Below are 23,083 nucleotides of genomic sequence, written 5' to 3'. Positions count from 1 at the left end.
GCAGCAGGGTCCAAGAGAGATGGAGCCAGAGTCAGGGGGGAAGTAAGAAGGACTGGGGACATCATGCAGCCACGGAAAGGGCTTATTATTAAGTGCATGTGAAACACCTTCTTTTGATTCCCAAAAATAAATGGAAGGTCTTTGCAAGGACTGCAGTTTTCTGCGGAAGACTGAGAGAGAAAAACAGCAACACTGGAGTTCCTGTTGTGGTGCAGTGGAAACGAATCCAATTAGGAACCATGAGGTTGCAGGTTCATCACTGGCCTCGTTCAGTGGGTTAGGGATCCAGGGTTGCCGTGAGCTATGGTGTAATTCGAAGATGCGGCTCGGATCTGGCGGTGCTGTGGCTGAGGCGTAGGCCGGCAGCTACAGCTCCGATTAGACCTCTAGTCTGGGAACTTCCATATGCTGCTGGTGTGGCCCTAAAAAGCAAAAAATAAAATAAAAAACAGCAACACTGAAGAAGATGCTATACGTTTCTTCACAAAAAATAAGCTATACTCAATTCAGTCAGATCTTCTGGCAGGTGTGTGAGTGGTGCAGGGGTTTTAAAGATGAGTTTTCCTTCTCAAAACCCAGCTGCAGACACATTAGAGCACGTTAGCTAAAGGGATTTCTTTTTTTTTAAATTTTTTCTTTTCTTTTTTTTTTTTTGCTTTTTAGGGCCACACCCATGGCATATGGAGGTTCCCAAGCCAGAGCCACAGCAATGCCAGATCCGAGCCATGTCTTCGACCTCCACAACAGCTCACAGCAACCCTGGATCCTTAACCCACTGAGCGAGGCCAGGGATCAAACCTGCAACCCCATGGTTCCTGGTAAGATTCATTTCCACTGAGCCACAAGGGGAACTCCAGGGACTTCTTTTTTTTAATGATGAACTGTTTTCTTTTTTCTTTCTCTTTTTTAGGTTATTTCTTCTATTATAGTTGATTTACACTGTCAAGCAACTTCTGAGATTCAGAGGAGGAAGAAACTGATGATGAACTCTTGAGATCTCTTTATGATCCCTCAAATCTCCAATTCTCCTGCTGGAGAAGCCCCAGAGTTCCCCAATAATAACATTCCCTGGGATTTAATCTCTTTTGGTCCTCTGACTTCAGCTCCTGAGTCCCCCTGCACCGTCTCTGCAACACCACAGCTCTCCTCTGGGAGTTCCCTGAGATCTCAGAAAGTAGACACACACACACACACACACACACACACACACACTCTTACAGGACAAGGGGAGTCATTGTAACAGTCCTGCTAGACTGAAACAAGCCTCAACTCCAACCACAGGAAACTGGTTAAATGTGTTATAGTCAATTCATAAAATGGAACACTAAGTAGCATTATAAAGATGACTTGGTGCACCATATACTCTAGATAAACTGTTGTGTGACCGAAGGAAAGGGAGAACCAGGAGCAGATATGCTACTGCTTAAGAAAAAACAAAAACAAAAACAACTATCTCCAGGAGTTTCCGTAGTGGCACAGCAGAAACGAGAATCTGACTAGGAACCATGAGGTTGAGGGGTCAATCCCTGGCCTCACTCAGTGGGTTAAAGATCCAGCATTGCCATGAGCTATGGTTGCAGACTTAGATCTGGCTGTGGCTGTGGCTGTGGCACAGGTTGGCAGCAGTAGCTCCAATTAGACCCCTAGCCGGGGAACTTCCATATGCCATAGAACAAACAAGCTGACCAACAAAAAAACACAGCTATCTCCAGAAACAAGAACCAGGGATCCAAGGAACTGTGATTGCACTGGGGAGAGGAACTTGAGGCCAAGAGTAATACAAAGTATCTTTTCATATGATTTTTTTTTTTTTTTTTTGCTTTTTAGGGCCGCTCCTGTGGCATATGGGGGTTCCCAGGCTAGGGGTCAAATCGGAGCTGAAGCTGTCAGCCTACACCACAGCCACAGCAACACGGGATCCAAGCCGCATCTGCGACCTACACCACAGCTCATGGTAACACCAGGTCCTTAACCCACTGAGTGAGCCCAGGGATTGAATCCGTAACCTCATGGTTCCTAGTCAGATTCGTTTCTCCTGTGCCATGACGGGAACCCCATGTGATTTTTTTAAAACAGTGACCCAGAGTTACTTTAAAACATTTCTAAGAGGAAGGAGGGGGAGGAGAAGCCAGCCATGGGAGAGCACCGGGGGAGGAGTTTCAGTTTCACTGAAGAGATCCTGGAGGAGGCAGAGGAGGGCTTGGATCCACACCCTCAGGAAAAGGCAGAGCTTTCTGGTCCTCACGTCCCTTTTGAACACCTGCTTCTGGGAGCAGCCTCTGCCCATCCTCCCCTATTACTCCTTCAGGCTCTCCTGGACCTGTTCAGGCATTGTTCTTCCTTCTTCACACACCACACTTCAGTTCTACCCCTGCTCTAAAGCCACTGGTGGAAACCCCTTTCCTCAATGATCTACCAACAAATCCCTGTGCGCTGGGAATTAACCTCACTACCCTAGAGCTTATGAATCACCACATTTCTTAATTTCTCTAAAGAAAATGAAATCTAGGTGTTCCCATTGTGGCTCAGAGGGTTAACAACAAGACATAGTGTCCGTGAGGATTCAGGTTCGATCCCTGGCATCACTCAGTGTTGCCACAAGCTGCAGCTTAGGTCACAAATGCGGCTTAGATCCGGAATTGCAGTGGCTGTAGTGTAGAAACTTCCATATGCCGTGAGTGCAAGCCATGGAAGGAAGGAAGGAAGGAAGGAAGGAAGGAAGGAAGGAAGGAGAAAGAAAAAGAAAGAGAGAGAGAGAGAAAGAAAGAAAGAAAGAAAGAAAGAAGAAAGAAAAAGAAAGAAAGAAGAAGAAGAAAGAAAGAATGAAGGAAGGAAGGAAGGAAGGAAGGAAGGAAGGAAGGAAGGAAGGAAGGAAGGAAGGAAGGAAGAAAGGAAGAAAGAAAGAAAATGAAATCTAGTTCAGTCCCAGCACCCTGTCCCCGTCCAATCTCTGGGCGTGGCAAAGAATTCTGAGGTTCGAAATTTCCAGGGTGGAGCTCCTGTAGTGGCTTAGCGGTTAATGAACCCAAATAGTATCCATGAGGTTGCAGGTTCAATCCCTGGCCTCATTCAGTGGGTTAAGGACCTGGCATTGCCGTGAGCTGTGGTGTAGGTTGCAGACGTGACTCAGATCCCGACTTGCTGTGGCTGTGGCGTAGGCTGGCAGCTGTAGCTCCGATTCGACCCCTAGCCTGGGAACCTCCATATGCCACCAGTGCTGCCCTTAAAAAAAATAAAATAAAATAAAAGTTTCCAGGGTCCTTGGGTGCATCATGGTAGCCAGGAAGCTGCCCATGTCCAGCCCCAACTCCACCTGCAGGCTGGTGAGGGGGCCTCCACCTCCTCAGGGCAGGCCAGGCCCCCAGGTCCTGAGACAGCGTTCACCCCCAGGTGTCCACAGACTCATGACTCAATTCACCCCAGGTGTATCACAGCTCAGGGTGCTGGATAGCCAGAGGCACACAGGTCCCCGCTTCTGAAGACCCACCACCCTCTCTGCCACCAGAGCCAGGCCGCTCTCCCACACCCCTCAAAGCCCAGCCCCCATCCCCTCACTCTCTCCAGCTCCTCCTTACATTTCAACACTATGGTTTGCATTCTAGAAGAGAAAAGAGCTGACACTGGCCCCTATCTCATCCAAGACAAGGGAATCTGGAACTTAGAACACAAAGTTCTGCTTGTTCTTCCTGTGAGGGGGGAGGGGAAGTGACCTGCACCGAGAAAACACCACACAGGAATTATCACCCACTCCTCTGTTATATACCCTCCTCTCAAGAAATGGTTGTGCGTTTTTTAGGACCTTTTTTTTTTTTTTAAGTCTTTTTAGGGCCGCACCCTTGGCATATGGAAGTTTGAATCAGAACTAGGGGTCGAATCAGAGCTATAGCTGCCGGCCTAGACCACAGTCACAACAACACCGGACCCTTAACCCACTGAGTGAGGCCCAGGATCAAATCCACATCCTCAAAGATACTAGTCAGGTTCTTAACCTGCTGAGCCACTACGGGAACCCTAGGACCTTAATATATTTCCTTTGGTCTGGTTTCTCTGAAGCAAAACATGAAGGAAACCTGGGTTACAAAAGCTCAAAAATATGGAACACTTCACAAATTTGTGTGTGGTCTTTGCCCAGGGGCCATACTAGCCCTAGCAAGAGATCAAGGTCAGCCAGGCTGGTTGAGAACAGAGATGTAACTCCAGGTGGCTCTGGCGGCCCTATCATTAAAGGACAGGCCTGGTCCTGTGGTTGGTCCCCTGACCTCCCCTAATGAGCATCCTCTGCCCCAGTATTTCTAAAGTTTGTGCTTAGGAAGACCCCTTTTCCCCAAATATTTATTGGTGAGGGTACAGACGACTGACTTGTAGGTCTCCTCAGTTCGCAGCCTGCCACCCCCCTGGTGGGTCTCAGGACTCCAGACACAGTCAGGCCACGATCACCTCGAGATCGAAAAGGGCCTCAAGGGCTGGGTCTCTTCGCCAACAGCCACATGCTCCCGAGAATGTACATGACAGTTTCATTCTCAGAAAACAGCCTCTGTTTCTGATGATCTGCTGTTTGTGTCATCTGCAGACTGGCCTTGGCGACCACCTGTCCGTATGTGTTGGCCCAGGGTGCAGGGCACCAGGCAGCTCATGCTCTAGCACCAGGCATCACCAGGCCTAGGGTGACAATCTGTCTTCTCCAGAAATAGTTCCATTTTTTGGTAATCTAGAGGCCGAAGGGGAAGCCCTGGAATTTCATCTTCTCCTGAAAAGTGTAGGGAAATGACTGCTCAGTGACCTTGAAAAAGCGTCTCCCATCCCCATTGCCCCAGAGCTGCTGAAGGATCATGGTGTCTTGAGATGGATTTTCAAGCTCAGTCTCTTCATAGCTCTCTGGTGAGCTCCCAGTCTGCAGAAGTGAGGGGCTTGGGTCTGGCATCTCTGTCCCCTTTCTCCTTCATGACCCTCTCTGCTACCCTGCTCCCAGCAAGGCTGGGCTTAGTAAATTTGGGGTATGTCACCTCAAGTCTGCATTTACCTCCCTCCAATTCTCTAATTTCCCAGGAGAGTATCAAGTGTTAGCCACATAGTTTTCTTTTCTGATCTTTTTGCTTATTTTTTTCCCTTGCATGAATAATACATGAATACATCTTTATTGCACAAGTTTCAAATAATACAGACATCTATGGAGTAAGGCTGAAAACCAGCAACATCCCTCCCAAGACCACTCTCCTCAGAAGCCACACTGTGCACAGTTTGCTATACATCCTTCCAGCCCCCTTTCTGGGCATTTACAACATAAATAGTACATGGATCCATCCACATGTATCATTTTTTATTTCTCATTTTTTTAAGATAATGGATATTGCTTTGCAACTTTTAAAATTTGATGTTTTTCACTTGTAAATCTTTCATGTTAGGATATACAGATATACATCTCATTCGTATACAAATATATGCAAATACATACACACATATATAAGTCTCATACTCTACATTTTTATATTCATACAAAGGAGATTATCCTATACACATAGTTCTGCACTTTGATAGTTTTATTTATTTATTTATTTATTTATTTTTTAGGGCCACACCCGTGGCATATGGAAGTTCCTAGGCTAGGGGTCGAATCAGAGGTACGGCTGCTGGCCTAAAACACAGCCACAGCAACACCAGATCCAAGCCACATCTGTCACCTATACCACAGCTCATGGCAATGCCAAATCCTTAACCAGCTGAGTGAGGCCAGGGATTGAACCTGTGTCCTCATGGATACAAGTCGGATTCATTTCTGCCGCACCACAACAGGAACTCCCTATCTGTCTTTAATTGAACTTCATATCTGTGGAGGAATCATGAAATCTTGGAATTGTTATGTGGTAGAAAGTTGCTGGGTGGAAAGAAATGGAAGGGCAGATGCTTGGGGAAGAAATGGCTCAGACACTTGTGTTTCCTCTTGATTAATTTCCTAATGCTTCCAGAAATGTTGTCCACACTTACTGTCAGCTCTGATCTTCATTTTCCAGTTTCAGCTTCTTTTAGTTTTTATCTCAAGTACTTTGGACAAGTTATTTCAAATAACAGCTCCAAATACATGTCCCCAGCCATTGTCTCTGGGTGGAATAAGCTGTATTTTTCCATTCAAGATGTTCTGTCCCTAAGTGATTTATTTCCTTTGAGCATCTCAGCTCACGTGTAAGGAATTTTTCTCACAATCAGTTGTGCATGAAGATAGCTGCTACGTCTGTAAGAGGCAGGTACTGTACACCTAGTAATCTGAAAAGATTGATTTCATGTATCAGTGCATTGGTAGCTAACTGGCCTCAGTGGTTGGCTTTCCTCTAGGGCTGCCTCCCCAAATAGATCACATTTAGTTGTAGGGTTATTTTAGCCAGAGGAAAGTGGTGTTTCCCAAGAAAGGCTTGAAACTGCTTTTCCTAAAACCTTTATAGTTTTGTTTCAACATTTCTGACATTGTCGCTCTTATTTAGTCATACGGCCAAGCAGCCACTAAGTGTTTGCCTAGTTAGGAGCCTGAACTTCCTGTCATCGAGCATAACTTTTTAAAAATTACTTGTCTTTTAATTACTGAACCAGTTTTTCATCTTCATTTTGACATAAACTCCTCCCCACTCAGTTCTTTCATCATCTTCTCCTGGCTTCACTTGATTCCTTTCCAGCTTGAAGCTCACGGGTGGCTTGTTTCAGCCATGTGTCAGAGTCTAATGTTGCTTATCCCCCGGGCTCTCACTGTTGCTGGTTGGCTGGCCTGCCCTCAGCTCAGAATCCCCCTATCCGTGCCCCCGACCACAGCCTTCCCCCCAAAATGTGTCCCTCCTGCTGTCCAAGGTTAACCCCACTGCCTGGCCCCCTGCACCCCACCCTCAGCTCTGTCTGTGACCTTGTTCCAGGAAGCATCCTCTCTCTAGCTGTATCTCACTCCTTCTATGGATTGCTTCCTTTGGGGGGAAAAAAAAAAAAAGTACTCAGTACTCTCTAATATTAAAGATTCTTTTTTCAGCTTTGCTATTTGCTTAAGCTATTGCCCCTTGTCACTTTCTCACTTCCCCTTTTCCTGCCAGAGCTCTTTAAAGGCTACTCTATACTGTTTTTCTCCATTCTGTTACTGCCCAATCACTACTTTATCTGTTTATTTAGTCATCGCTTTAGGGCCACACTGTGGCACATGGAAGTTCCCAGGCTAGGGGCTGAATAGGAGCCGCAGCTGCCAGCCTACTCCACAGCCACAGCAACGCCAGATCCAAGCCATGTCTGAAACCTACACCACACCTCATGGCAATGCCGGATCCTTTAACTGACTGAATGAGGCCAGGGATCAAACCTGCATCCTCATGGATACTAGTTGGGTTCTTAAACCTCTGAGTCACGACAGGAACTTCCCCAATTATTACTTTAAATAAATAAAAAATTAAATATAAAGGTGATACATATATATGGTAAAGATTCAATGAAGAAGATATAAAACAGAATAAAAAGCTCCCACCTGGGAGGGAAAAAGGAGTAAGCAGAGCACAGAGGGTTCTGAAGGCAGTGAAACTACTCTGTAGAGTATTACATCTCAATATACATTGGTCCAAACTTGTGCAATACCAAGGGAGAACCCTAATGCAAACTATGGGCTTTGGGTGATTATGATGTGTCTGTGTATGTTCATCAACGGTAGCAAATGTACCACTGTGAGGTCAGGGGAGGGGGGGTGTTGAAAACAGGGAAGGCTGTGCATATGTAACATGGGGATACATGGGGAACCCCTATACCTTCCTCTTAATTTTTTTGTGAACTTAAAACTGCTCTAAAAGAGAAAGTCTATTTAAAAAAAAAAAAAAAACTGAAAAGGTATCATAACTAAAGTAGGATTCAGAATTATCCTGGAGGCAAAGGACACTGAAAAACAGGTTGGTTGGGTTTTTGGGGGGATTTTTTTGGTTTTTAGGGCCACACCCACGGCATGTGGAGGTTCCCAAGTGAGAGGTCAAACCAGAGCTACAGCTGCTGGCATACACCACATCCACAGCTCATAGCAATGCCAGATCCTTAACCCACTGAGCGAGGCCAGGGATCAAACCTGCAACCTCATGGTTACTAGTTGGATTCGTTTTTGCTGCACTACAATGGGAACTGCAAAATAGGCTCTTTATACACAGTGGAATACTACTCAGCCATGAAAAGAACAAAATAGTGCCATTTGCAGCAACATGGGTAGAACTAGAAACTCATAATAAGTGAAGTAAGTCAGAAAGAGAAAGACAAATACCATATGATATCTCTTATACCTGGAATCTAATATATGGCACAAATGAACCTTTCCACAGAAGAGAAACTCATAGACTTGGAGAACAGACTTGTGGTTGCCAAGGGGTGGGAGAGAGTGGGATGGACTGGGAATCTGGGGTTAATAGATGCAAACTATAACATTTGGAATGGATAAGCAATGAGATCCTGCTGTATAGCACAGGGAAATATATCAAATCACTTATGATGGAATATGATGGAGAATAATGTGAGAAGATTGTATATATAGGAGTTCCTGTCGTGGTTCAGCAGAAACAAATCTGACTAGCAGCCTTTAGGAGGCAGGTTCAATCCCTGGCCTTGCTCAATTAGTTAAGGATCCAGCATTGCCGTGAGCCGTGGTGTGGGTTGCAGATGTGGCTTGGATCCCGCAGCCACAGATGTGGCTGTGGCTGTGGTATAAGCCAGCGGCTACAGCTCCAATTGGCCCCTAGCCTGGGAACCCCCATATGCTGCAGGTGAGGCCCTAAAAAGACCAAAAAAAAAAAAAAGAATGTATATATATGTGTGACTAGGTCACTCTGCTGTACAGTAGAAACAGACAAAACATTGTAAACCAACTATAATGGAAAAAATTAAAATCACTATATAAAAAGAAAAAAGAAAACAGGCTCTTTGTTTCATGTTAGACGCAAGCGAACAACACAGATTCACAAACCCACATATTGCACCACACAAGCACCCCAAACTGGCACACCCCTTCCCATATGTGAGCTCTGAAGACCTTTAGGCTAAAAGCTGATGCTACCCTATGTTGACTCCAAGTGAGCACGTTAGCAGAAGTCCTGCTCCACCTGCAAATGGTGCTGGAAAAGTTGACCCTCAAGCCCCCCCCCCCCCCATTGCATGTGGGGTGAGGCCTAGGGTAGCTAGGTCTACATATCAGTTCTCCATTGCAGCATAAGTTACTCTAAAATGTATCTGCCTAAAACAATAGGAATGTATTACTTCATATAGTATTTAAGAATCAAGAGTCCAAGGACAGGAGTACTCATTGTGGCTCAGTGGTTACGAACCCAACTAGTATCCATGAGGATGCAGGTTCACTCCCTGGCAGTGGAGTGGCAGGATCCGACAGTGTCATGAGCTGTGGTGTAGGTCACAGCCGTGGCTCAGATCCTGCGTTGCTGAGCTGAGGCTGTGGTGTAGGCTGTTAAAGCGCTGATTAGACCCCTAGCCTGGGAATTTACATATGCCAAGGGTGTAGCCCTAAAAATACAACAACAACAACAACAAAAAAGAGTCCAAGGACAATCAGGTGGATCAGGGTCTGTCACAATGTTACAGTCAAGATGTTGGCTTGAAGCAGGGCTGGAGGATCCCCATCCAAGATGGCTCATTCAATGGCTAATAGAGGCCTCGGTACTCGGCCTCGTGAACCTCTGCAGGGGGCTGCTGGAGTGTCCTCACAGCATGGCAGTTGTAAGGTGGAATTACTAATGCAAGAAAGGTCAAGGCTGAAGCCACAATCTTTAATGTCATGCACATCATTTCCATCCCATTCTGTGGGCTCATACAGGTCAGCCTTAGACAGTATGAGAGGGAACTGTACAGGACATGAATTCCAAGAGGCCAGTGTCACCAAGGGCCAGCTTAAACACCGGCTCCCACAGCTTTACCAGGCACTTCGGCCTGGGTCCTAGTGTCCCATCAGTCCTTGCTGGTTCTTGCCTCACATCCTACTTCTTCTGCCTGGTCAGCCTCAAACTGCCACCTGGACAGGGATCACTGTGACTTTAAATACTTTTGTACTGTTTGAAACTCTTACAGGAAGAATGTATTTTATAATTTAAAATATCTTCCAGGAGTTCCCATCGTGGCGCAGTGGAAACAAATCCAACTGGGAACCATGAGGTTTCGGGTTTGATCCCTGGCCTTGCTCATTGGGTTAAGGATCCAGTGTTGCCATGAGCTGTGGTGTAGGTCTCAGACGTGGCTCGGATCTGGCATTGCTGTGGCTGCAGTGTAGGCTGGCAGCTCCAGCTCTGATTTGACCCCTAGCCTGGGAACCTCCATATGCTGCGGGTGTGGCCCCCAAAAGCCAATATACACACACACAAATATATATTATATAAAATATATATTATATAATTTTTTTCTCCAAATATTTGATCAAGTTACCCTACCCTCATCTGATTGCTAGTCATTTCCCCTAAAGATGATCCCATTGTGGCTCAGTGGTAATGAACCCGACGAGCATCCATGAGGATGCAGGTTTGATGCCTGGCCTGCCTCAGTGGGTTAAGGATCTGACATTGCCGTGAGCTGCAGTGTAGGTCACAGACACAGCTTGGATCCTGCATTGCTGTGCTGCATTGGTGTAGGCCGGCAGCTGCAGCTCCAATTCTACCCCTAGCCTGGGAACTTCCATATGCTTCGGGTGTGGCCCTAAAAAAAAATAAAAAAGTCAAAAAAAAAGATGAGTGCAGAAATTAATTAATGAATTAATTAATAGGGTCTTGACTTGCTTTTTAGAAAAACAATATATACTGCTTTTATAGATGGTATTTAGTGGTTATATACATATGTATTTTGTGTGTTATATACAAATATATACATATTATATATGTTACATATTTATATAAACACATCCGTATATGTGTGTATATAGAGAGAGAGAATACTTTAAAATTCTATGCAAATGGAATCACATGCTGTTCTGATCTTACTTTTTTTTTTTGACTTTTTAGGGCTGCACCCGCAGCATATGGAGGGTCCCAGGCCAGGGGTCTAATCAGAGCTACAGCTGCTGGCCTATGCCACAGCCACAGCAACTCGGGATCCGAGCTGCGTCTGTGACCTACACCACAGCTCATGGCAACACCAGATCCTTAACTGGTGAGAGGATCTGAGCAGATGGGAGACAGGAATGAAAGAGCAACTTTTCACTGCATCCTAATACTGCTTTGTATTATTAGGATTTTGCAGTATGTCCTCATATTGCCAATTTAATAAATAAATCATCAAAAATTATGTCTTGAAGATCTTTCCATATTAGCACGTACAGATAGAACTCCTTATTTACAATGCCTTCAGAGTGGTTGGTAATATAGGGTACCATGATTAGTGTAATTAATTCCTTCTTCACATGTGTCTGGGTCATTCTCAGATGTTGCTGTTATTACCAACAATGCCACAAGGAGAGTCCTCATCCATACACCTTGTAACGCTTCAGTGACACTTGTCTCTTCCTGCTCCCAGACCTTTCCTCTCACACCCTCTGTACATAGATCTCGTGATGGTTCCTTTTGGATTACTCATCCTTGCATGTGGTAAATTTTTCTGGACAAGCATTTGTAGGAGATCCATTTGAGGAGAAGACCAACGTCAGGTCAAGACCCTCATGAGCCAGGATGTGGGTGAGAGATGCCTTCAGGCAGGAGGACAGGCAGGTGGAAGGCTGTGTGCACTGTAGTCCCTCCTCTGTCTCTGCCACCGAGACAGGCTGCTTCAGGCACCTGGCTTTTATGTGAGTGCCCGGAGTCCTCCTCACTGCTTCCTTCTCAGAAACAAACCTGGGAGCAGGGAGTTCCCTTCATGACTCAGCAGTTAACAAACCCGACTAGGATCCATGATGCAGGTTCAATCTCTGGCCTTGCTCAGTGGGTTAAGAATCCAGCACTGCTGTGAACTGTGGTGTACATGGAAGACGTGTGGCTCCGATCCCCGTGTAGCTGTGACTGGCTCCTAGCCACTTCCATGTGCCAAAGGTGTTGCCCTAAAAAGCAAAAAAAAAGAAAAGAAAAAAGAAAAGAAAAGAAAAGAAAAGAAAAGAAAAGAAAAGAAAAAAGAAAAGAAAAGAAAAGAAAAGAAAACAACCTGGGAGCAGAGCAGCCCCCACCACCTCTGCAACCCATTCCTGTTGGGGCAGAAAGGAATTTGGGTTTTGCATATCAGTGTGAGCCTCTTCCCTTAAAGAGGTGAATTTGGCTGACCTTTTCTGAGATCTAAGGGTCCTGTCTCCACTTCTCCCACCGCTTTTGTTCTATCTCACTGCTTTTGGCATGCCTTCTGCCAATTTTGTGTAAAACACATATATAACAAGCAAACAAAAAGCAGTGCAAAAGGTATGCGGGAAGTAGGTTCTCCTCTTGTCTCTGACCTGCATTCAGTCCCCAGGTCACCCCCCAAGAGACAGTCTCTGCTCTCCATCTCTTCTGTATCCCTCTGGAGATAGCCTATATATATTCAAATATATGAAGCTGTGGGAAACTAACCTGGAGTGTTTTATTTTTCACTGATTATAACTTCTAACTGCTTTGTCCAACCTCCTTTTTCTACCAAGTGGGCAGAAGATGAACAGATCCCATAGCTTTCCATTTGCCTTCAGTTATTAGGAGTCTCATCTCATCTAGTTTAAAATTCCAATCACACATCAACTCAGACCCCACCCCACTGCTGGCTGGGGAGCACCTTCAGCAGCCATATCTGCTCCTTCACTCCTGACCCACTCCAGCACTTGCAGTGGACATGGGAAGGATATGATTGGTTCTTTGATATCTCTCCCCATCGTTTTTTAAGGCTGGGGACTGGGAGGGACAACAGGAAGAGAGGTACATGTCTCTCTACTGCTGACACTATGGTCCTCTCTCTGTGAATGGTCACAGCTTCCTGGCCAACACTAGTCCCTGCGATGCTGAATGGGTGGCATCCCCTGTCACAGGCTCTTTGGGGCTTGTGGGTAAGTTTTTCAGAGAGGGGCTCTCCCATACAGTTCCCCAAGGTGACCAATCCACCTGCAGTCTGACTTCTTCCAACCTCTTCAGGCTCCTGCTGCCACAACAAGATAGCTCCATGCTGTCACCCTCCACTTGTCCCCTAGGAAACTCATGAATCTCTTCCAACCCAGACCCAAGCATCCCTCTCCAGGCTGCTCACCCTTCCTGGTAGGCACAGGGCAGACCAAGGCATTGACAACCTGAGCAGCTGATGCACTGCCAAGCAGTCTCCCTTGTTGCAGGTACACCTGATCTTTAAGAATGATTCTCCTGGAGCCTTTCTCACTTGACTTGGGAGAGGAAAAGGAAAAACATGAACACTTTTCTAGGCCAACCAGGCTGGGAGGAGGTGGTGGTGAGAGTGTGCTGATGATGATACAGTTAGTTCCATCATCTTTCAGCAAGCCCTAGGGAGGAGGTCTTACCAACTGTTGGTGGCTTTCTAGAGAAGATGCAGAGTTTACCCTTCTTCATCCCCAATTCTAGCACAAAAAGCAAGTCCCACTCAACATATCATTTTTTTAAAAACAAGTGGTAGCATATTGCCAGACCAGGGATTGAATTTGAGTCACAGCTGCGTCCTACACCATGGCTGTGGCAATGCTGGATCCTTAACCCACTTTGACACAGGAACTCCCATGCTGCATCTTAATAACACATCTTAGAGATTGTCCCATACCTGTTAACAGAGCTCTGCCTCCTTTTAAAAGCCATTTCATAGTATTCCTTCATAGTGTTATAGTATTACTAAACTAGTGCCCTTGGGTGATTATTTGAGTGCTCATCAATATTTTGTATTGACATCAAGGGAATTAGCGAGGAATAAAACCAGTTTGTAGACCCTTCAGGGGAGTGGATGTGTATCACCAAAAAGGTATTGAGAGAAAAGACCAGAAATAAAAATGTACCAGGAATGTCTAATTTGCACTGTAGTGTGAGTTTAAGCTTCTTTAATTTAAATCTATTTTATTTTGCTTTTTAGGGCCGCACACGTGCCATAAGGAAGTTTCCAGGCTAGGGGTCAAATCTACTGTCTGAAGCCACAGCCACAGCCACAGCAATGCCAGCCCCGAGCCTCGTCTGCGACTCACAACACAGCTCACAGCAATGCTGGATCCTTAACCCACTGAGTGAGGCTAGGGATCGAACCCGCATCCTCATGGATCCTAGTTGGGTTTGTTAACCACTGCGCCATGAAGGAAACTCTGAATTTGAGCTTTCTGAGCCTTTATCAGCCATTGGGATAAAGCTTCAAGGAGGGAGGTGGTGCTCAGATATGCCACCAGCTGGGAGTTCTCATCACTAAGAGAGTTCAAGCAGGAATGAGCTCCAGTGTGTTTTCAGAAAAGCCAGGTAAGGTGGTTTATCTTTACTCCCATTTGGAACTACTATTTTCTTTCTCACTAGCAAGGCTGTGATGGTATCTCACAGGATGTCTTTACACACAAGGGCTATTTTCTTCCTCATCCTGGCCCTGTAATCCACAAGAAAGTCTAAAATGTTCCCTCTTACTTGAAAGTTGTGTTGGGGTTGGGCAGGGGCATTCAGTTCACAGCAGGAATAGGCTCCGCCCTCCGTGGGAGACAGCTGGCATTCCTTTCATTGATTCCATTCCTTTCATTGATGTCTCTGTTCCTTGGAGGGGCTCAAGGGCAGGCTGGGCAAGCAGGGCAGAAAAATGCCCTGGCTGGGATGCCAGCACATGATGAGGCTAGAGTGCGTGGCCTTAGAGCACTCTTCCAGACTGCCCCTGGCCTACCTCTAAGACCATGGACTTTACTGGGTAGAGCAGAGCAGAAGGCTCAGACACACTTGAGCTTGAATCTCAAGTCTAAATCACGTCCCAGCCAGGAGGCCTTGGACAGCCTCCAAACCTGCCCAGGGCTATTTTCCTATATGCAAATAGTAGATACTGATACTTACTACTGAGGGGAGAGTTATCAGATAAATATTATTTTAGTAACCTGCCTTGGGAAAGGAGGAAGGGACAGACCTGAAATTGCTGAAAACATTTAGCCTCAGAAGGCACGGCATCAAAGAAGTGGATTTGTGGTGGCTCAGCAGTAATGAACCTGACTAGTATCCATGAGGATGCAGGTCTGATCCCTGGCCTTGCTCAGTGGGTTAAGGATCTGAAATTGCTGTGGCTGTGGTGTAGGCCAGCAGCTACAGCTCTGATTTGACCCCTAGCCTGGGAACTTCCATATGCCGCAGGTGTGGCCCTAAAAAGACAAAAAAAGGGGGATAGGGGATTAAACTATTTATTCAACAGGAGAAGATGTCATCCTTTATTTCAGCGTTTTCAGCTTCATCTGACTACACAAGATAAAGGCCCTTTGGGCAACTTGCTGCCTCCAAGAAGTCTGTCCTGGGAGTTGGGGGTGAACACTGTGGTTGCCTCCCCCACATCCATGTTCCCCTTCCTCCTCCCAGCTGTGCCCAGGAGCCCAGTCCTCCCCAACACAGCCCCTCCCTCGGGAGAGGCTAAACTGTCACCCCTTTGGGCGAAGAGTGGAGTCATTCCATTCCTCCTGCTAATCTTCGGGTCAGGAATGAGCCTGTGAGGCGATCTGGACCAACAACACAAGATGACATTTGGGAAAACTTCAGAGGTGACCTTCTCCCAATTCCTCAGGACACTGTTGTTCACAGAGATGAGGCTATTCCACCGCCAGGCTGAGGGTGAAGCCATCTCATGCACAAGGGCAGGAGTACTGAGCTGAGGCCATTTAACTATGCCAGTCCCAAAGATGCCCTACTCCCAGACCATATGTGTGTGTGTGTGTATGTATATTTTTTTTAAGGGCCGCACGCCTGGCATATGGAGGTTCCCAGGCTAGGGGTCAAATTGGAGCTGCAGCTGCCAGCCTACACCACAGCCACAGCAACTTAGGATCCAAGCGCATCTGAGACCTACACCACAGCTCATAGCTACACCTGATCATTGACCCAGTGAGTGAGGCCAGGGATTGAACTCAAATCTTCTTGGATACTAGGCTTGTTCTTAAATCACTGAGCCACAGTGGGAACTCCAAAAAAAAAAATACTCTTTAAGCCAGTTTGGAGTTCCCTGGTGGTCTGGTGGTTAAGGATTTGACATTAGAATGGTTGTGGCTCGGGTTCGATTCCTGGCCCAGGAACTTCTGCATGCCAGGGGGTAAAAAAAAGCCAGTTGGAGTTCCCATCGTGGCTCAGTGAAAACAAATCTGACTAGTACCCATGAGGATGCAGGTTTCATCCCTGGCCTCACTCAGTGGGTTAAGGATCCAGTGTTGCCATGAGCTATGGTATAGGTCACAGACGCAGATGGGATCTGGCGTTGCTGTGGTTGTGGTGTAGGCCAGCAGCTACAGCTCCAATTCGACCCCTGGTCTGGGAACCTCCATATGCCATGGGTGTGGCCCTAAAAAGACAAAAAGCAAGCAAGCAAGCAAGCCAGCCAGCCAACCAGCCGGCCAGCTGGAGCTGAAGCTCCTGTTCCTTACAGCCAAAGGCATCCTAGCCCCTTCACCTCTGATGGAGCTACCTCAGGAAGGAGGCACCAGTGAAAAAAAGACCAACCCAGCTCTTGATGGTGAAAGGGGGTAGCAGACCACAGAATCAGGGTGCCACAAGTGGCAGAGTAAGGAAGATCCATTATCCAACAGTTGTGCTGTCTCTTTGTGCTGGCCCAGAGAACGCAGGAGATATGAGGGAAGTGTGCTGGGGGGAAGTAGGGCTCCTGGGCACAAGCCTTTCTGCATCCCCATTTCTTGTTTTTAGGGAATAAGCTTTAGCCTCCATGACCTTCCCTGAGTTCCAAAGGGCAGGTTGCTAATCAGGGGAAGGTGGGATGCAGAGACCACGGAGGAACAGTAAAGAAACAATAGTGCAGCCTTGGGGCAGGGTCCTCCTGGTACCTCTTCGAGGAATACACATAACAATGTCTTTGGGTTCTTCTGCAGAACTAAAACCCCCAACAAATGAAAACCAGAGAGGAAGGCCAACAAAACCAGTCCTGGGGCCACTAAACACCACCTTTGAAGAAGAATGAAAGCTTGCATCCACCCTGAGCTTTATCTGAGGCCCTATTTTCTACCCCCAAACTAGAAAACCACTTCTTAATCTCTCCCGAGGGAGGGCACAGTCTTAAGGGCATTTGCCTGCTGTGGCCTCCTTTGCCTGGCAAAGCAGTAGAGCTATTTTTTTTCTTCTTCCCCCTAAACTCTGTCTCCGTGTTTCTGTTTGGCACGTGTGGAAAGAGCCGAGTCTGCAGAAGGACTGTCCTGCCTGTACATCCTCTGTCTGTGCCACCCTCTGCCTCCTACTGCTGAACTCTGTTGTGTAAGGACGTGGGCTTGGCCATCCTGCAGTCAAGAGAGGAGGATCAGGAGAATCTCAGAGTCACCCACCCAGAGGCCTACGTCCTTGAGCTTCTGAGCCAACTTCCTTCCTCTGACTTCCTGATAACCAGGAAAACCAAACCCCTCTAATGAAAACCAGCTAAAATTGGGTATGTTGTTACTTTCTATCTAAAATAACCCAAACTAGGAGTTCCCATTGTGGTGCAGTGGAAATGAATCCAACTAGGAACCATGAGGCTGCAGGTTCGATGCCTGGCCTCACTCAGTGTGTTAAGGATCTGTCATTGCCATGAGCTTTGTGGTATGGGCCACAAACATGGCTTGGATCCCGTGTTGCTGTGGCTGTGGTGTAGGTTGGCAGCCATAGCTCCGATTCGACCCCTAGCCTGGGAACTTCCATATGCCATGGGAGTAGCCCTAAAAAGCAAAAAATAAAGATAAAAAATAAAATATCCACGCTAAACCCAGTTAAGAGGCTGGGGCTATAAAAGCTGGAGTATTAGATCCTGCTAGATTAGATGATGCTCTGAAGTCTAAATCTATGTGCTTCCTCTTAGTATACCCTAGACCCCCTTAGCAGGAATCCAAGTCACAGCCCAAGGGAATCCTTAACCCTACATCTTTCCTAAACCATAATCATCCCAATGGACACAGGTCTGATGCATTGTGAGAGGTGTGACCTTGGCACCAAGAGCCAGGAAAAGAGAGAAACATAATACCACCTCCTTCTTGCTGCCCCTAATAGAGGGCTCAGTTTGGTTTGTCTAACATGATTCAATTAAGGAGAAGAGAGAAAGCCCTGCCATGAAGCCAATAAAAGAGTAAGAGCTGCACATTGTGAAACCCTTGGAAAGGTTGAAGATATAGTCTTGAGCTTAAAGGACAGTAAGAAACCTCAGTGGGACCCAGGGACTCTTGGGGCATCAGTATTAGGAGGTGACATGCTATACCCAACATGAGCCTGGATCTTAGAAACGGTGGCAACTTTTGGAGCAACTTTCCAAACATACAGGGGAGCCTGTTGTTGGAACTTCTTGGTTGAAGTTCAAGTCCCCAAGTCAGGGACCCTCTCCTTTGGTAGATCAAAAGTATCTACTTTTCAAAGTTGCTGTGAGGATTAGAGATGATCTATGTAGAGCTCCTAGCACTGAGCCTGACATACAGTAGGTCCACAGGGAATGGGAACTGTAGTGTTTCCAATTTCAGCGCCGAGCAGCACCCCTAGAGGTGGAGGGTGAGGGGGACCACTGTTAGAGTCAGAGTCAGTGTCCTCTGTGGTCAAATCTAGACAGATCCAGATACAGAGAGCATTGCAAACAAGACCAGACTTTGAAAACGGGCACAGCCACAAACCAGAATCTTTATGCGTCTGAAGGTAGAAAGGGCTGCTCGCAATGTGGCTCTTTCACCTGAACCCCCACAGCCGCACATTGAAAGGGCCAAGGGCAGCCAAGATGACTCTTTTTTTTTTTTAGGGCCGCACCCACGTTGTATGAGGTTCATATGCTAGGGGCCAAATCGGAGCTGCAGCTGCCAGCCTACACCACAGCCATAGCAACACAGGATCGAAGCCACGTTTGTGACCTACACCACAGCTCATGGCAACACCAGATCCTTAACCCACTGGGCAAAGCCAGGAATCGAACCTGCGTCCTCATGGATACTGGTCAGATTGATTTCCGCTGAGCCATGAAGGGAATTCTGACTCCAGAAGTCTTTTTTTTTTTTTTTTTTTTTGGTCTTTCTGCCTTTTCTAGGGCCGCTTCCAAGGCATATGGAGGTTCCCAGGCTAGGGGTCTAATCGGAGCTACAGCTTCTGGCCTATACCAGAGCCACAGCAACACCAGATCGGAGCCGCATCTCAACCTATACCGCAGTAACGCCGGATCCTTAACCCCCTGAGCAAGGCCAGGGACTGAACCCACACCCTCATGGTTCCTAGTGGGATTCGTTAACCACTGAGCCACGACGGGAACTCCTCCAGAAGTCTTAAAGGCAGCTCGAACACCCGCAGCCCATCACCCAGTGGGCTGGCCCTTGCAAACTTCAAGCCTTGTGGAAGTCAGGACCAAGGTAAGACTTGAAAAACCCTAAAGGTTTGCCTGCTTCAAAGCATCCCTACCACTCCATCCAAATTTAGCCACTCATGTGTTACCTGGGAGTAGTCACAATGTGCTGAATTCATCAAACACTGAACTGCTAATCTACTCGTGCTTAAAATATACCTATTATGGCTCATCACTGACTGTATATAAAGCCCTTATGCTTAGCCTGGTAAAAGACAGCCAGGATTCTCCCACTCTCCATCTGTTTCTCTCCCTTCTCCCCACTTCAAACCCATAATGCTCTATCCACACACAATCACTCAATGCCAAGTGCCTTCTATGTTTCCTGCTCCCTCTGCCTCAAGTGCACTTCCCTACTGTGTAGACTCAAAAACATCTCATCTCTGGAGAGTCAGCCTGGCTCACTTTTGTCAACCTTTCTCGAAGCACTCTCCAGGCAAGAATGACCACTCTCCCTTGGTTACCCTAGTGCCTATACAGCTTCTATTATAGCACCTAGAAGGCTTTATAACACTGTGTTCATTTTCTACGTCTCTATCTCCCATTAGACTATAAATTTTGAAGGGCTGGGGCTGCATGTGAACTTTGGGTCTGGCCCAGAGTTCGTTAATTAGTGGTTGATTAATAAATGTTTGCAGAGTGGATGCATGTGTGGCCCAGTGTGCATCTGGGCTCTGGTGACTCTCAGATGAGAGCCCTTTCCCACCATCAAGGAGTTCACTGGAGATGACAAAAAAGGGAAAAACAAGGACGATAAAACGGGATGAGTCAGGGCATAGCATGTTGTGCGAGCTCAGCTGAGGGGCATCCAATCCAGTGGGAAAAGAGGTTTGCGTTCAGGGGTACTTCCTAGAAGAGTCAACACATGTTCTGGATGGGCTTGGACCAGCATGAGCCGGCCACACAGATACGGGAGTAGGGCCACTCTGGACAGAGAGGAACAAGTCCAGGAGTTCCCATTGTGGCTCAGTGGTAACAAATCCGACAAGTATCCATGAGGAAGAGGGTTCGATCCCTTGCCTCACTCAGTGGGTCACGGATCCGGAGTTACCATGAGCTGCAGGGTAGGTCACAGATGGGGCTCATATCTGGCATTGCTGTGGCTGTGGTATAGGCCTGCAGCTGTAGCTCTGACTGGACCCCTAGCCTGGGAACCTCCATATGCTGTGGGTGCAGCCCTAAAAAGAAGAAAAAAAAAAAAAAAGGAGCAGGTCCAAAGCAATGAAGATGCAAGCAACATGTGGCAATGTGGCAATGGCTGGAGGGACCTGAGGAAAGGCAGTGGCACGGCTAAAGAGGTAGTCAAGGACCAACCACACAGGGCCACCTTCCCATAGTGAATCTGGAATTTATCCTAAGAAAATGAGAGAACATGACATGATGTACATATATAAAGGTCACCCCAGCAGCAGTGTAAGGCCAGGCAATGAGGTCAAGGCAGAAATTCTAACAAGATCTAGCAAAGGACTGATAAAGGCTGGACCAAGGCAGATGCAGTCAGACTGGGGAGGAACTTAGGAGGCAAAATTGTTAGAGTTTGGCCATTCAGCATAAATAAAAAGCAGAGAGCAGGGGAGGAAGTAGCCGTAAAGATGCCTCCCAAAAATTAAAAAAAAAAAATCCCTCCCAGGCTTCTGCCCTGCCCAACAGGGAGATGCCAGTACTCAGGGGAGGGGAGGATGAGAAGGTAAGGAAGAGACAGGGGTGTGGCTTCCATGTTGATCACACTGAGGCTGAGATGCCTGAGGAACCCCAGGCAGGTCTTCTCAGTAGGCAATCAACTATCAATTCCTGAGGCTTGGGAAAGAGTTTTGGATGAGAAAAAAAAATACGGAACTCATCAAGAAAAAGGTGATAGCTAGAGCCACATGTACAGATAAAATCTTTCAAGGAGGGGAAGCCCCAGGATATACCACATGTGTAGGCAAAATTCCTGAGGAAGAGGCTGAGACAGAATACCCAGAGACACAGGCAGAAGAAAAAGATCAAGCTACAGATGACACTGGGACTAAGACAACCTCAAGATGGGGAGGGACAGTGACCTATAGGCTCAAAGCCTGCAAAGTGAGCAAGTAAAGAAAGAACCTGAGAAATGGTCTTTGGTATTCAAATTGTCCCAACCCTCATCAGCCCTCGGATACAAATGAGATCACGGTAATAGTCAGAGCTCGGGAGCTCCCGTCGTGGTGCAGTGGAAACCAACCAACCACAGACACACACACACACAAAAGTCAAAGCCCATTTTTCTTTTCTTTTCTTTCTTTTTTCCTTTTCTTCTTCTTCTTTTTTTTTTTTTTTTTTGCTTTTTAGGGCCGTGTCTGCAGCATATGAAGGTTCCCAGGCTAGGGATTGAACTGGAGCTACAGCTGCTGGCCTATATATCACAGCTACAGCAATGTGGGATCTGAGCCGCATCTGCGACCTACATCACAGTCACAGCAACACCAGATCCTTAACCCACTGAGCAAGGCCAGGGATCGAACCCACAGCCTCATAGTTCCTAGTCAGATTCGTTTCTGCTATGCCACGACAGGAACTTCATAGCCCATATTTCAAATGTATCACTAGCTTGTTGCCAGCTATCTGTATAGCAGGACCTCCACTCCCTTGAAAAAAGCTCTTGCTTCCCAGTAACTATTTCTGGGAGTGCCTGGGGTGTCGAGCACAAGCTCACATGCTCCTCCATACACACTCCCTCTTGATGTCCATAGCACTCAAGGACCACAGACCTCAGGGCGCCCCCAAGATCCATGGGTTCCACCTCCTAATGTGCCAGAACTACAAACTTTCATGATGTCAACGCAACAGAGTGTTCTACACTCTGAATTCTTTTTTTTTTAGGGCTGAACCTGTGGCATATGGAGGTTCCCAGGCTGGGGGTTGAATTGGAGCTGCAGCTGCTACTCTACACCACAGGCACAGCAACACCAGATCCAAGCTGCATCTGTGACCTACAACACAGCTCACAGCAATGCCAGATCCTTAACCCACTGAGTGGGTCCCATAGGTTGAACCCACATCCTCAAGGATACGAGTCATTTCTGCTTGGCCACGACAGGAACTCCTCTGAATTCCTCACTGAGCTAAAGCCACAGCATTTCTGAGCAATAGAGAAGTCTCCCCTTCTTTGCTATCTGTGTTCCATGACTCATAAAAAAGCCTTGAAGTCTGCAGTTGTGTCCTGTGGCCATCTGTCCTAAGGCTCCAGACACTAGTCCCCGGGGCCTGAGCTGTAGGCCAGACAATAGCGCCCCCTCCTGCAGCCAAGTCTCTGCTCAGGTACCCAAACACCTCAGGAGATCCAACGAAACAGGTGCTTTGGGAGGTCCACTCCACCAGTTTAACAACTCCACACCCATAAATCTGAGTCTCAGTCAGGACACTTGGCTACAAGGTGACTTAGCGATATGGAGGTCATGAGTGATGCTGGCCAGAGGAATTTCAGCAGATAAGGAAGTCAGATTGCATTGAGGCAGGGACAGGTGGCGGAGGTGAGTCAGTGATGGCAAACAAAGCAGCAAGTTCCATGAGATTGGCTGGTAGGGAAGGACAGAAGCAAGAAAGCAGGATCAAAGGTGATGGAAGGTGGGGGTGGTGTTTGTAACAAGGGACAGATATGACCAGAGTCACATGCCAAAGACAAAGAGCCAGCGGAGAGGGA

This window comes from Phacochoerus africanus, chromosome 4 (assembly GCF_016906955.1).
Source record: "Phacochoerus africanus isolate WHEZ1 chromosome 4, ROS_Pafr_v1, whole genome shotgun sequence".
NCBI classification, from domain to species: Eukaryota; Metazoa; Chordata; class Mammalia; order Artiodactyla; family Suidae; genus Phacochoerus; species Phacochoerus africanus.
This window is presented reverse-complemented; position numbering follows the sequence as displayed.